The sequence below is a fragment of the Pleurodeles waltl genome, chromosome 11 (assembly GCF_031143425.1).
Source record: "Pleurodeles waltl isolate 20211129_DDA chromosome 11, aPleWal1.hap1.20221129, whole genome shotgun sequence".
NCBI classification, from domain to species: Eukaryota; Metazoa; Chordata; class Amphibia; order Caudata; family Salamandridae; genus Pleurodeles; species Pleurodeles waltl.
The window spans coordinates 616402102-616417413 of record NC_090450.1 but is presented as its reverse complement, the minus strand read 5'-3'; positions in this window follow the sequence as shown (position 1 = coordinate 616417413).

The following is a 15312-nucleotide window of genomic DNA, read 5'->3' as shown; positions in this document are numbered from 1 at the left end:
TTATCGAATGGTAACTCTTTGTATTTCAGAACACCTGCTTGTTTATCCTGGAAGGGGCCAAAGCAATATGGGTCCCGTCAATGGCCCTAATTACATGTGGAACGTGTCCTATTGAATAGAAAGCAGCCTTAACAGTGGGCAAATCTTCACTTTGGGAGAATGTAATATAGCTGCTCATGTGTTTCAGCAAGGCTGTCAAAACTCTACTCAGCACATTAGAAACATTGGCTGTGACATACTTGCAGCCAAGCCCACTGTCACTTGAAATTATCCACTGGCCAGGAAGTGGAGCTCTGACCGCACCTGTACTGTAGGAGGAATAGCAGTAGTACTATGAGCAGCAGAAGTGAGATCTGACTCCAATTGTTGACACAGTTCAGGGATTGTGGCCCTGTCCCGACGATAGGTGAGTAGTATATTGCATTCCTCCAGTGTAGCCATGTTAACTAGGGGTGTGTACACTGCTGCATTCCTCCTCCTCTATAGTGGTTGATATCTGTACACACCAAACATCACAAGTGTGTGAAAGCAGGAAGGATAGGAACACACAACATCACAGTAAATTGAGCTGTCTCATACATTGATCCCAACCAATGAATGGGATCTGCTCTGGTGAACTCTATATGCAAACGGACTTCTGATACCATACATTCTCAATAATCTGTCATACTGCTACACAGATGTCGTCACAGTTGTGAGACGTGATAACTACCATCACATTTTACATGTTTTGTCAAGTACTCTTCTGCAAGCAGTGCACTGGTATGAGATCTCTTTGAAAAGCCAGATTCTCTCAGCAAATGTAAAATGTTGATGTGTAGGAATTGCTTTGGTGTGTACCATCAGTACCTATGTCACACATTTTTTTGACTAACATGATTACAATCCTCAGGAAATGGCAGCTGCCTACCATGTATGCAGAATATAGGTCGAAGTGACCTCACTCCGCCGGCGTTTGACGTCATGGCGGAGGGCGATCTGAACCGCAGTGCAACTCATTGGTTAACATTGAAGTCCATGGGGCCAATGATGATCACCGCCAGCGGTGACGGTGATTACCGGTGTGGGCGTGAGTGCCATTTTCAGGAGGCCAAGTCAAATGACTCCTGACTTCACCCCAAGAACTCCAGTGTGTGAGCTGCTGTGTCCTGTGTCTGGAACCCACAATGGCCTGTGCTACAGGGGATAGGGCCCGGCCTTCGCATCAGAAGAACTGCAGAAGCTTGTGGATGGGGTCCTACTCTTTTATTGACAGGTATATGGGCCTTCACATCAACAGATGAACACCTTTTAGGTAATTTGGATGCAACATCTGTATGTTGATGGATGTGTGTGCATGCAGTGTGTCCTTTATGGAGTGGTGTTTGCTGCAAGCATTATGGACACAGAGGTACGAGTGATGTGTAAGGTGATTTTGGGATCAATGTAGTATGTAGTCCTTTGCTGTAACTTTATGTAGTGTGTCCTTCTGTCTGTGTTTCCTGTGCAGGTCAGCGCCCATCAAATGAAAGGGTTAAGGCCTGCCATCACCAAGGACGTGCGGACCAATGGGGGCAATAGCCGGTGGATCACCCACTGCAGAAAACGGTGGGTGGACCTGAGACGCTGGGCCCGGAAGACCGCAGAGACCCAGCTGGGTACGTCCTCCCAACAAGGGAGGGGTGACCGTCGGACCCTGACCTCCTTAATGGCCCGCATACTGGCGGTGGCCAACCCAGAGATGGATGGGCACTTGAGGGCAGCACAGCAGCCACAAGCGGCTGAGTACTCACTGTATACATTTGTTTCCTAATGCCTGCCTTGGTCTTTGCATGGCAAGGTAATAGTTAGTGTATGCCTCAGTATGCCCTGGTAGGTATTTTACAATAGGTCTGCACTGCTATAGTGAGTCTCATGTACAATTAGTATTAGTCATTTGTTGGACTTTCTGCTTCAGTAAGGACCTACATCCTGACTCACCACGGTTGGACTGATGCTCTGTTGTCCACTGCATATGTGGTGTGTCCTGGCAATTGCATGATATGCAGACACTACAACGGAGTAAGTATAGCTGTGCCCTTGTCAACAGTCAGACATGGATTAGTGAGTCACTGTAGGTGTGCAGATGGTAGTTTCTTCTCAGTTCTTTACAGCTGTTGATCCCAGGCAATGGTGTGGTATTGTGGTTATCACTGCATAGTGTTATTTACCAGTGAGTTATTGTGATGTTTATGTCATATCTGCTGTTATTGCTGCCATTGACCCTGTGCTCCCTTTCTTTCTCCACCACCCTCCCTCCTTTTCTTTTCCTGTCCTTGTGTGCATTAGCATAATCTGGCAAAGGAGCAGGGGCACTGGCGAGTTGGGGAGCTGCAGCCTGTGGGACCCAAGAGGCAGTGTACACCGATGCTGAGGGGACCAGTGGGTTGGAGGGTGAGGGGAGCACCATGGGGGAGACAGGGGCTGATACTTCTGACTCAGATTCCTCCTCCGATGGGAGCACCCTGGTGGTGGCAGACCCCTCTGCGACCACCCCGGCTACAAGATCTTCTGCCACCCCGTTCCAGCACCGCCCTTCCAGTGGTCCCCCACCCAGTTGCCTGTGCCCGCTCACCCAGGAGGGTGGGTGCCCCAGTTAGCCCTGCGGCCCTCACTGAGGAGGCTATTGACCTCCTGAGGGCCATCTCTGTAGGGCTGTCAACCATAGGGGCTGGCATCCCAGATGCAGCAATGCAATGCCTACCTGGAGGGCATTCACGTTGGCTTGGCTGCCCTACAGATATAATTTCAGGCCCTGGCCTCCTCTTTGATGGCAGCCAGTGTCCTTAGTTCTTCTGTTCCCCCCTCCCACTAACTGTACCCAGTCCCAGAGCTGTCTCCCCCCACCCATCCCAAACACACATTCAGACAAGCATGCACCCAAGACAACAAACAGCACTCCTGAAGACAAGCACAAGCACCACAGATCACACCACAAGCATGCACACAGAAGCACACACAACATCCACTGTCTCCCCCTCCACCTCCCCCATCACAGTCACATCAGCACTCACACCTGCAAGCACTGCACCCTTATTCCCAGATCCTGCCACTTGTTCAGCCTTGCCTACAGTCACCACAACAGAAGACACGCAGACTAGCACCCCATTCACCACATGCGCAGTAACCACTACTACCATCACAACCACATGCAGCACCTCCACCTCACTTGCAGACACCACCCCAACATACATGCACACAACCTGTTTGTTCTCTCCTGCCTCTCTTCCCATGCTCAACAGTCATCCACCTCACACATGCACACTTTGCATGCACCTACAACCCATTCCAGCACACCTACATGTCCTACGACCACTCTCTCTACCTCCACTCCCAAACCTCCTCCCACAGTCTGCCCCACTGTACCTAAGAAACTTTTCCTTGCCCACTTTGTCCTCTTCCCTCTTCCTGACCCACCCTGTGTAGTCCTGAAACAAAAGGTCCTGCTCCCCAGTCCAGTCCCTCCAGCTCCCCTAGTGTTTCCAATATCCCACCCCCATTAAGAAGGCTTCCTCCCTTGGACACAAGGCAGCCAGTCCCACCCCCGCTCCAGACCCACTCCCCCACCCCCCCAAACAGAAAAGCAAGTGCACACCCCCTCCCAAACCCAAGTCCAAGGACCCCCTTCCAAGTCAAAACCCTCCTCACTCCCCCACACCCTGCCCCCTGAGGTGCCTGCCTCCAACATTGATGTCCCTGCCCAGTGGAGTCACTTTGGCTGTCAGTAGTCCGGTTGGGCCTCTCATGTTGCCCTGTGTAGTGGCATGGACACTTTTGGACTGCCCAATAGCCCTTTGTTTAACTGGTGTGGGCAATATTCCCGGCCAAATACAGTGGTTGCCTCACAGGTATTTGTCCTGACTTTCTTTTTTTATGGCTTATATGGATGTTGTATTTTTCAGCAGATTGTTCTCCATGTGTGGTCTGTGTGTTGTGCGTGTGGATGTGTCATTCTCCCCTCCCTCCCTTGTGTGCTAGGCGGCTGTACTCACTGTCTTAGTCTTCATCTACATCGCTGCTCCTGGACTCCCATCATGTTGTACAGCATCGGCAGGACTTCCAGTTCGGGTTCCATGGCGGCCGCGGACTCCTCTGTGTCCCTGGAAGTGAGTGTCTCCTTTGATATTGGCAGTTTCTGACAGGCTTTTTGTGGCTGTGGTCCTGCTCCGGAAATCCTGCCAGTCTGCTATGTTGTAATATGGTGGGTGGTAAATGGTGTTCCTCCGGGCTGAAGATGGCAACCGCCGTGGTCGGATCGCACTGTGGGTTCATGTGGTCCATTAGCTGTATATGGGAGGGATCACAGCCGTGGTCAAAATATGGCGATCTTCACTGCCAGCCTGGCGGCTGTACTACCGCCATCGCCGGTGTGGCAGTCAGCTGACCGCCAAAGTCATAACGAAGGCCAGAGACTTTGTTGATAATCAAGTATATCTGATAGAGCCTTCTAACTGCAGATTCCTTAACTTAGACTATTCCCCTGGCACTCAACTGGTTCCAGAATTTTTTTGTGAGAAGTACATCTAAGTGCAGGTCGTTCGGCTTAGCATGACATTACCTTCACCAATTCTAGGTCTTTTCTTTCAAAGCCAGTGAGTGCAGATCTGGAGAAGAGCTACCCCAGTCTTTTTTGATTTACCTTTTTTGAAACATTTTTTAGACTGTCTCCTGGTGGGTTGAGGATGTCCACTAGGACGGGTTGGTTTCAAGTCTGTAGCACCTGTCACCTACATATCGATAACAGCCACACATTTGTTGTGCTTCTGCTGCTTGGAGCGCAACCACAACGCCTCAATGTTCGCGATCCTTGTCAAGATAAAGATCCTGGGATCGGTCATGGAGTTACTCCACATGCACTGCTTCGCAGGCAAGGTCGTCAGGAAAATTGGGTAAGTCCCACCAACACAAGAAGAGCAAGACATTGAAAAGATCTTTGATTTTACAACATCTGTCAGTCATCTGAAGAGGTAAGGACATTTTGTTGAGAGTTTCTTTGAGACTGTCTCCTGGTAGGTCAAGGATTTCTGCTAGGAAGGTTGGTTTCAAGTTCTGTAGTGCCAGTCATCAACATGTTGGTGACAGACTCACATTTGGTGTGCTTCTGTAGCTTGGAGCGCAACCATGAGGCCAAGACCTGTGTTGATTGCTGTGCCATGCACTCAACGCCTTGGGGGAGTGGTCCCTTAAGCTCCAGGCTGCTCGACATGTGAAACCGAAATGTTCTCAACCTCAGTCAAGAGAAAGGTTCTGAGATCAGTTGCGGAGCCACTCCAATCGCATGTCGCCACAGGTGAGGTCATCAGAAAAATTGGTTAAGTCCCACCCACACAAGGAGTGCAAGAAATCGAAAAGATCTTTGACTTTGTCACGCCCGTCAAAGTCATCTGACAAGGTAAGGACTTATCTGCACTGAAGGCCTAGCTCTGTGGTGGAGCCTGCATCTGGCCAGTCTCTGCTCATCCCAGAGTTTCTGGGAACCAAAATGACCCCTGCCCAACTGTGTGAATTTTATTAGTCGCTGCACCTCATATTTGGGCGCCCTGTGCATTCTGGAGCACCTTTGGTCCCTGCAGGCTCGGGAGGAGCCCCTACTGGTCTTCCGCCAGCAGGTTCACTCCTTGATGCATTGATGGATCAGAAGCGATGCCATTTGGGCCACTTCAACCATCTCCGGTGCTTGCTCCAGTGCTGACTCCTCCTGCGGCACCATCTCCATTGTCAACCCTGACTCCAACATGGAGCCAGACACGGGTCGTCCTCAGTAGCGGCCAAGACAAAAGTCTTGATGGAGATCCTTCAATTGGGAGTTGCCCCCACAGAACCAGGAGTTGCCCCCACAGAACCATTGCCCCCATTTAATGAGGCTCTTATGGATGTCCTACTTGGGGCCTAGTCCAAGTCCTGAACAAGGGCTGTTGTGCATAGGATAATTGCCTGCCACCTTTGCCCTGCCCCAGGGGACACCAGGTCCTCACCCGGCTCCCCACCCTGGACAGCTTAGTGGTCCAAGCCTCCACCTCCAAATTTTACCCCGGCGTATTACCTTCCACTGCACCAGACAGGGAATCCAAAAGGGAGGATACCTTCAGGAAGAAGATGTTCTCTCTCACCATCCTGGCACTGCGGTCGGTGAACAACGCATGCCTCTTTGGCCTATGTTTCCATACCATCTAGGACTCAGTTGCGTAAGTGCTGGCCGTGGTCTTGGAGGAGGCCCAAGCCATACACTCTCAAACAATTACTAGTGGGAGGGACGCAGGTAAGTTCACCATACAATGTGGGCTGAATACAACTGATTTGTGGGCAGAGCAATTTCACATTGGTGTCCCTTAGGTGCCGCACCTGGTTGAGCACCACTAGCTTTTCTGGGGATATCAGGCCTCGCTCATGGACATGGCCTTTGATGACTTTCATTGGTTTTGGTGACAAGGTGGACTCTACACCTTAGTGCTTTAATGACAGCAGAGCTATGGCCAGGTCCTCCAGCCTTTACGTGGCCCCACGCCAATTCCAGTCTGCCTTCTACATCTTTCAGGGCCACAGAAGGGCTTCCAACAATGTCTGTACATGCTCAGCCACTCTGGCCAGCAATCTGTGCAGTTGTTACATGGCTGAGAACCTGGTTTCCACAGACCACATGGGTCAGGCAGCCAAAGTGCTTGCCACTCCACTATTCCCCCACTCCCGCAGTAGGCTGTAGCCTACAGACCCCTTTAGTATGCCCTCTGACCGTCATGGGCATTTATTGAGTGGTAGGACACTCCATCACCTGCACCACTGGGGTTCAATAAAATTAGGAAATTGGTTTTGCAGCTCATCCAAAGGGGCTACTCCCTCCCCTTTCTGACCAGTCCCGCACTCATGCCACCTACGTATTACAAGCTGAATAAGGACCATCTCTTCTTCTGATGTCAGGAGGTGTTAGCTCTCTTGGTCAAGGAGCTATCAAGAAGGTGCTCGCATCAGAAGTAGGTCATAGTTGCTATTCCAACTATTTGTGTCCAAGAAGGACAGTGGACTTTGTCCTATTTTAGACCTGCAAATTCTCAATTTTTCTTGGAAAAAGAGCAATTCTAATTGCTCACACTTGCACAAGTCCTGTCTGCCCTGGACCTTGGAAACTGGATGATATTGCTGGACTTGCGGGACACTTATTTACATATCCCAGTCCTGCCTGCCCACAGGCGCTACCCGTGTTTCACAGTAGGCCAAGAACAATTTCAGTTTGCTGTGCTCCCTTTTGCATTACCAGTGCCCATCAACTGTTCACAAAAGGGATGGCGGTGGATGCAGCTCATCTGTGGAGGTCAAGGATTCCAGTCTTTTTCTACCTCGAAGATTGGCGGTTGAAGACTGTTTTGCCCCAGACAGTTGTCTACTACTTCCAGACTACGGAAAACTTCCTGCACTCACTGGGGTTCACTATCAATGTGCCAAAGTCACACCTGACTCCCTCCCAGGTGTGCCTTGACATCTGAGCTGTTCTGGAGGCAGTGCAGTTTCGGGTGTATCCTCCTGAGTGGCATGTCCAGGATATTCAGGCTATAATACTGATGTTTCAACCTTTATCCTGAATTGTGGTGAGACTGACTGAGGCTTTTGGCCCTCATGGCCTCCTGCATCCTCTTTGTGGCACATGCCTGCCACAGCATCAGAGAATTCGCTCTGACATGGTTCAGATCTTAGAGGGAACCATAAAAGGCCTCCAGTGGTGGCTAATAAACTTCAAATGGGTCAGTGGCAGAACCCTCTCCCTTCTCTACCCAGAGCTGACTGGTGGCAGATGCATCAGTTCTGGACTGGGGCATTCATCTTGGAGAGGTGGAGATCAAAGCACTCTGGTCTCCGGAGCAATCCATACTCCACATCAACCAGTTGCCGCTCCAAGAGATCCGACTGCCTTCCTTCAATTAGGGTAAAGCTGGTTCAGATGTTAACAGACAACACCACCACTAGGTGGTACTGCAACAACCAGGGTGGGGAGTAGTTTTGGACCCTTTGTAAAGAGGCTCTTCATCTCTGGACCTGGCTAGAATATCAGGGCATACCTCTGGTGGTTCAACACCTGGCGAGCTCTCTGAACACCAGAGCAGACAAACTCAGCCATCGATACCTAATGGATCACAATGGCAAACATAACAAGCTGATGGATGGAATGCTTGAATTCATATCATCCACTGCAGTCGCTAGAGCCACATCCTAACCCATCATTTTTTGCCTGCTATGCCACCTCAGGTTAGACCCAACCATATATGCAAATCATTCTTGACCCTGCTCTCACGGGAACAGTCCAGCCAGAACTCCAGGCCAGGTCCTCTTTGAACCGGAACACAAGCAACCCAGGACTGGTTTTGCCCTACTTATGGGCTCTTCATCCATGTATACATTGGTCCCCAATGTCAAAGTGTACCCGGGGCCCACCGTACAAGTGTGCAGTTCCCCTGCGTGCCTGTAGGTGGGACCTGCGTATAGCTTGGTTCCAGTGGCACATTGAGCCCGGGACCCATCTACCAGCGCATAGGGGTACTGCTCATGAAAAATTTCCAGATCAAGTCTGATGCCTGGGGAATATTATAAGGTAAGGGATCTAGATAGAGATCTTACCAGATAAGGTGTTACTAAACTTGTTAGTTTGTCATCAACCGGAAACAAATAATATTAACATCAGAGACAAGCGGCAAGGATACTCCGGGACATGCTGGAATACAAATAGAGAGAATTTGCTATTGTCTTAACCATTGATAGATATTTAAATGAGTTATTCCTCTCTACTATACTATAATGTTGATGCTGAACCATGGTCAAAGTATGATTGTTGTGCATAGGACGCGCAGTAACCTCACAAGCTTAGATTTTGCATTTGGAATATACATAGTTTTGAGTGTCAGAAACATTCTCCGTCTATATGCGGTTTTCACAGGCTTTGTATCAATTGGGAATGTTAGACCTGTCAGCTCTTGGCGTGGTTTACCCTGTACTTTTTGCTTCTGACCTCCTGTTTTTGATCCTGTGCTTAATTTCGATTTTGCAGACTTTAGGACTCTGAACAGTTTACCACTGCTGACCAGTGCTAAAGTGCTTGTGCTTGTAGGGATATTTGTGTTTTGACCACTAACTCCAAGTCACACCATTTAGCACTTGGCTTAGCTGTCCACTGTCATATTAGCGGTCACAAGTTACAGACTCCGTTTTGTATTCAGCTTAGCCTTAGCTTCATCGCCACGTTACAGGTGCAAGTATTTTTCCGTACAAATCAAGTTATGCAACGTGTTTTCTCATTCATGTTTTTATTCTGCATGTCTGCGTGTTCATTCTCACCAAGGGTTAGGACATAACGTGGAGGAATCAGTCAGTCAGCAAGATAAGGATGTACTAGGATGACGTTTATGGTACTGCAGAGAACGGTTTAGTTTTAGGAGGGACACCTTGGGAACTTGCCCATTTCCAATGTGTTTCTTTCAAAACTGACCTGAAGTAGCTTTGAATAACTAGGAGCGGGGGAAGGTTTTCTAGAACTCCCCCCTCTGGCTTGTTTAAGGTATATAAGAGACCCAGGATTGACAGTCTGAGATTTAGAGACTTCGGTCAGAATTTTGGCGTCGAATGCCTGACACCCCATGAGGGTAGATCTCTCTTTCTCACTTCCGCAGCCAATCTCGGAGACTACGGCTTGAAGCTACTGAGAGAAAGATGAAACACCAAATGGGCCCCATGGTGATGAATTGTTACTAATTATTTGCTTTGCATTGTGTATGAATATATATATATAAAGATAGGTATCTGTATTTTTGCATGTTTATATTTGCTGTTTAAGATTGAAGATTCTTTGTACATGTTCTCACTTTATTGTTGCGCACATTTTAAAGGTGCACTTTCGGTTGTACTGACCTTCCTTCACGAGACTTGCAGAATGATTCAATAAATGTCTTCTTTAGACTAAGAAATGCATTCCATAGATTCTTTTTGACTCTTTTCAGTGTGTGTATTTTGGCTTGGTCAGCAGTAAAGCAAAACAGTGCTCTCTGTCTAAATTGGATTTGTGACTGGTTTATCCATGATTGGCATTTTTGGTGAAGTGCACTATGTGTGCCCAGGGTCTGTAAGTCAAATGCTACTAATGGGCCTGCAGCACTGATTGTGCCACCCTCATTAGTAGCCCTGTAATCATGTCTCAGAGCTGCCACTGTTCTGTTTGTGACTGTAGTTTTAAACTGCTAGTTCGGCCTGGTAAATGCCCCCACTTGCAAGGCCCAAACCTTCCCTTTCACTACATCTAAGTCACCCCTAAGGTAGGCCCAAGGCAGCCCCCTGGGCAAGGTGCAGTGCATTTAAAAGGTAGGCCATGTACTGATGTGTTTTACGTGTCCTGATAGTAAAATACTGCCCAGTTCGGTTTTCACTATTGCAAGGCCTAGCTCTCCCATAGGTTAACATGGGGAATGCCTTGAAATATCTTTTAAGTGTAATTTCCCATTGGGAGCATACAGAGATATGGAGTTTGGGGTCTCTGAACTCACAATTTAAAAAGTACATTGTTTGGTAAAGTTGGTTTTTAGATTGTACATTTGAAAATGCCACTTTTAGAAAGTGGGCATGTTCTTGCGTAACCATTATGTGCCTCTGCCTTGTTGCTGAATCCACGTCTGGAACAGAATGACAGATAGCCCATCTATCTGTTTGTGAGTTCACTCTAGAAAGTCACACAAAGGAAGCTGAGGTGCGTCCTGCATATCCTGATGGGTCTTCCTGGGCGAGAGTCGTGGGAGGGGCTGACCTCACACAAAGTAGTCTCCAACCCCCCTAGAGTGTGTCTGGGGCCAGGACAGGGAGAGGCAGGGTATTGTGAACTATAAAGACTTTCCTTTGACGTTTGCCTTCTTCAAAGGCAGAAATAAGTATAAGTATTGGACTGCTGGCCCCAGAACTTCAGAACACTTCTGGACTGAGGACATTCTGCCAGGGAGATGAGCTGGATGCTGGAGGAGGATCTGCCACTCTGCCTGTTGCTTTGTTGTGCTGGCCTGCTTCTGCTGCTACGTCTGTCCTGGGAGTAAAAGGACTGGACTTTGCTTTTTACATCCTGCTTTCTCTATCCTGCACTCCAAGGTTCTCCATGGGCTTGAACTGAGCTTGCCTCCTTTTGTGAAGGCTCTGGGACATCAAAGACTTCATTTGCCAGTATCTGGGCTCTTCTGCTGACAATCCTGACTTGACATGTGGTACCAACTCCAGTCGCTTGGCCCTTGAAAGTGGAAGCTGGTGCCCTGAAGAAAAATCAGCGCACTAAGACCGTCGCCCCAGAGAAATTGACACAGCACCTGCACTGCGGCTGAAAAATCAACGCAGCGCCTGTCTCGTGGCTGTGAAATCAACACATCGCCTGCTTCATTGCGGATCCATCATTGCTGTGCATCTGGATTTCCCATGCATCATCCCTGGACGTCATCTTCTTCATCGATGCTGCACTGCAGTAAGGAATTGAAGCATCACCAGCCTGACAGGAAAAGAATCCACGCATCACCTGTCTCGCAGGTAAATAATAATCAACACATCGCCCGTCCGGCAGTAAAAGAATCCATGCATCACCCAACCAGTGGGGAAATAATTGACGCACTGCTTACTTTTCTGACGCATCACCCCCTTGGCGGCCTGCATCATCTTTGTTTTGATGCATCTAAAATACTGTGTGTTATAAGGATACAATCACTGATTCTTCAAGATTACAAATCTTTTAAACCTTTAAAAAGAGATATCTCTACTTGTGTATGTTGGAATTTTGTCGTTTTGGTCTTGTTTAACTTGGATAAATTTTAGCTATTGTGGAGTACGTTTGTGGTGTTTTTAGTGGGTTATTGTGTGTATGTACAAATACTCTACACATTGCCTCTGAGATAAACCTGACTGCTTGTCCCAAGCTACCTAGGGGGTGAGCAGGGGTTATCTTAGGTGTGACTCCCTTACCCAGACTAGAGTAAGGAACCCTACTTGGACAGGATGTGAACTGACTGCCAACCAGGACTCCATTTCTAACATTTCTAACAGGAAAGTTCTAAGCACCTGTGTGAGGGTATGCCAAAGCATCCTGAGCATCTGATCATGGGTAGAGGAATCTACTGGAGTTCTTCTTACTTTGATTGGAATAGAAGTCTATCATGCTACATTTCTCTAGCTCTTTGCACACTTAACTTGTATTTGCACTTAAGATGTTGCAGTATAGTTTTATAACATTATAAGGCCTTCCAGAAAAGAAAATCCAGTTCTGATAGACTGTTACATGGCGCTGTTCATCCTAGGGACAAATGGACTTTGGCACCCTGTGCTATATTTATTGATATTTCTGTGGTGCAGTGCTCTGGGTCCATTCAGACAGCAGAAGGCCATTCAAGATTGTATGACATCAATTAAGATTCCTCTCCGTTCCTGTATATACTTACTGTTTGGATAAAAATTTCCCCTGCATGGTGTACATTTCTGCTTCCCGGCTCTCATAGCCTAAATGCAAGCATCTGGTATTCAGGTTTTAATGTTGACTTCAGTCTCACACTAATCTAATATGTGCACCGTTGCCTAGGTCTGTTCCATAAAAGGAATGAGGTACTGTGACCGGCAGAAGTGCACCAGGTGTGCCTTTATTTGATTGACAGTAGACTAGCAGACCTGTCATTTATTTACTATGCATTGAATTGGTGGTAGCATACCGTGTTTAATAAATCTGTAACTGTGACCAGGTTTTTTTTCTGTGTTACTGGAGTGGAAGCTTTCAGGCCTACTTGTGTAAAGTTAGGCTTCCGTGCAGTAACCTAGGTCCTTGCTCTAACATCCCAAGTCTGTGTTATGCGTGTGCAAGTATGCCTCTGTGGTGTGCATACACTGTGTATATGAATGTGCCAGAATTGTGTAGACCTATGGGTTCTATTATTGAAGCTCCTGGTCTGTTCCTGTGTACAATATAGAGGTGAAGTTGTTTCTTAGATCGTGGAAGTTTATTTCTGACATTCTTGAAGATGGAAGGTGGTGATACAGACACTGACGTCAAGTAAGAGCAGACAAGTCTAGTCTCTGACGAGATGTGCTGCTGCAGCAGAACCCCCATTGCAGCTGCCCTCATGCCACACTGACCTTTGAGTATGGCATCCCACCTACTGCACCTCACTGGTGACCAGGAAGAGTGTCCACCCTTGCCAGAGTGCCGGCCTATCGGACGTCAGATGACGGCTCCAGCTGTCATAATGCTGCACTTCCTCAAATTATCAGTCAAGCCTCCATCTGGGGAGTCTCCTCCCAGAAAGTGGGAGTGACATGAGACGCGTGCTACAACTGCTGAAAAACAGAATTTGAGGCCTGCTTTGTGGTGAAACTGCTCAGTAGTAAAGATTCCCTTGAGAACTAAGCAATAGAACTAAACTCTGGGGTAATACCCAAAGGTTCCTCAAACCTCTGGGCTAGTCTTACCTAAACCTCTCAAAAGGGGTGAGAGAAATTCCAGAGAGAGAGCAGAATGCAAGCCATATTAGCCCAACCGCCAGTACAAGAAATATGACTGTTTTGTGTGCTGTGAAGTATTATATAAAGTAATGCACTGGGTTGGACATTTATGTATTGCTCTAATGGGTGATTGTTGAATGCTGAGTATTTACAGCACCCCCCCATGCACCTGTGACCACCTATCATCGTTACCACGGAGAACCAAAAGTTGAAGGGGTTGTACTTGGCCCAGTTGCAGGGCCACAGTAAGACGGACCCTGGGATATCAGACTAATGACCTCAACACCAAACGGCTGAGGCCGAGTAGCTTCTGCTTTCTCTGTGGCCTACTAGATGGAGTCTAGCACCTTCACAAAAGATTTGTAGCACAATATCTTTCACCGTATTCTGGTACTACACTGTCACAAATGGGAACTGGAGAAGTGGGCTCTTGAAATTTATTCCGCCGGGTTATGCCCTTGGAAATGTCACTTAGCTTTCTCATCAAACTCTCTTGGGAGTATATCCCAAGACCTAGGTCCATTGGTACCAGTTGAGCAGGGAGCAATTGATGCACAAAGTGTCAGGTGTCGTAAGTCATCCTGAACCAATCAGGAATCACAGTGTATGGCCTATTCTAGATTAGATACAGGAGCATAGGGTGCTATCCACAGCACTGAGCAAGATAGGGCCTGTCTGCTCTCTCTGTTTTTAATCTGCATTGATTTTCTCCCTCCCTTACAGTGAGTCTCACCTCATAATGGTAGCCAGGTTGATTAAAGGGAGGGCTGAAGCCCAACATGAAGGCCAGACCCTCCGTGGACTTGAAGGGCTGGGTGAGAAAACTCCAGTCTGCAGTAAATTGGCAAATGTTGGGAATGAAAAGGTTCTTATGGCCCTTAAGGGTGTGAACCACTGCCCTGAGTTCACCAAAGTAAATTTCATAGGCTTTTACATTTTATTTTTTGCCTCAGCACACAAGCCAATCATGCATGTTCACTGAAACTTCTTGGTGACATTGAAAGTAGGTCAGAGGGGGCTGTACAGTTTGGAGTGGCACAACACGGCATTCACTTTGGAGTGCCACCAGGCTGATGGAGGCTAGCAGTGGTGGCAGCGACATCTTATAGTGAGCAGGACAGGCTTTTTTTTATGTCATCTACCAGAGAGGCTTGCCTATCGGCCCTTGTTGTACATTTTATTGGACTCCAAGTCTCCTGCAAATTGGTCCTGCAGTTCATCTATGTGGAACCTTGATGATGCTGATATATGTGTAACTTTGAGGTGTAGAGCTTATGGAGGGGGTTATGCCTGCTATATGTGGCTGTAACTAAACATGAATCCATTTTGATTTTCAATGTCCTGAATCCAAGTGGTATCTAAGATGGAGGTAGGAGGGAGTCACAGACAGTATCATGAATTGCAAGGCACCTCCAAGATATTCTAGAGCTCCTTTTTTACCGGCTCCAGAGTGTCTTGTTCCCTAGAAGCAGTAACTTCTCCAAGTTAACAGGTCGAAAAGTGTGGTAGCCTCTCCCTATTTATTTTGGATCTCCGTTGTCGAGACACTCAATTCTAACCTGCCTTTCTCCTGAACACCTAAAGAAAAAAGTTGTAGCTAGACAAGTCTGAGAAAAATAAGCAAAAGGCAGGACCTTCCCCATACATGTACAAGACCTGTCCAGGTTTGTGAACAGAAACTTGGGAAGTTCTACCACCTATCAGAAGAAGCTGCCTTGAAGCCTGTCTTAAAGAAGAAGTTCAATAACTGCTTATGGAAAACATTGGAGGTACTCCTACAGGAGGAAGAGTTAGCATAAGCTGACGTGA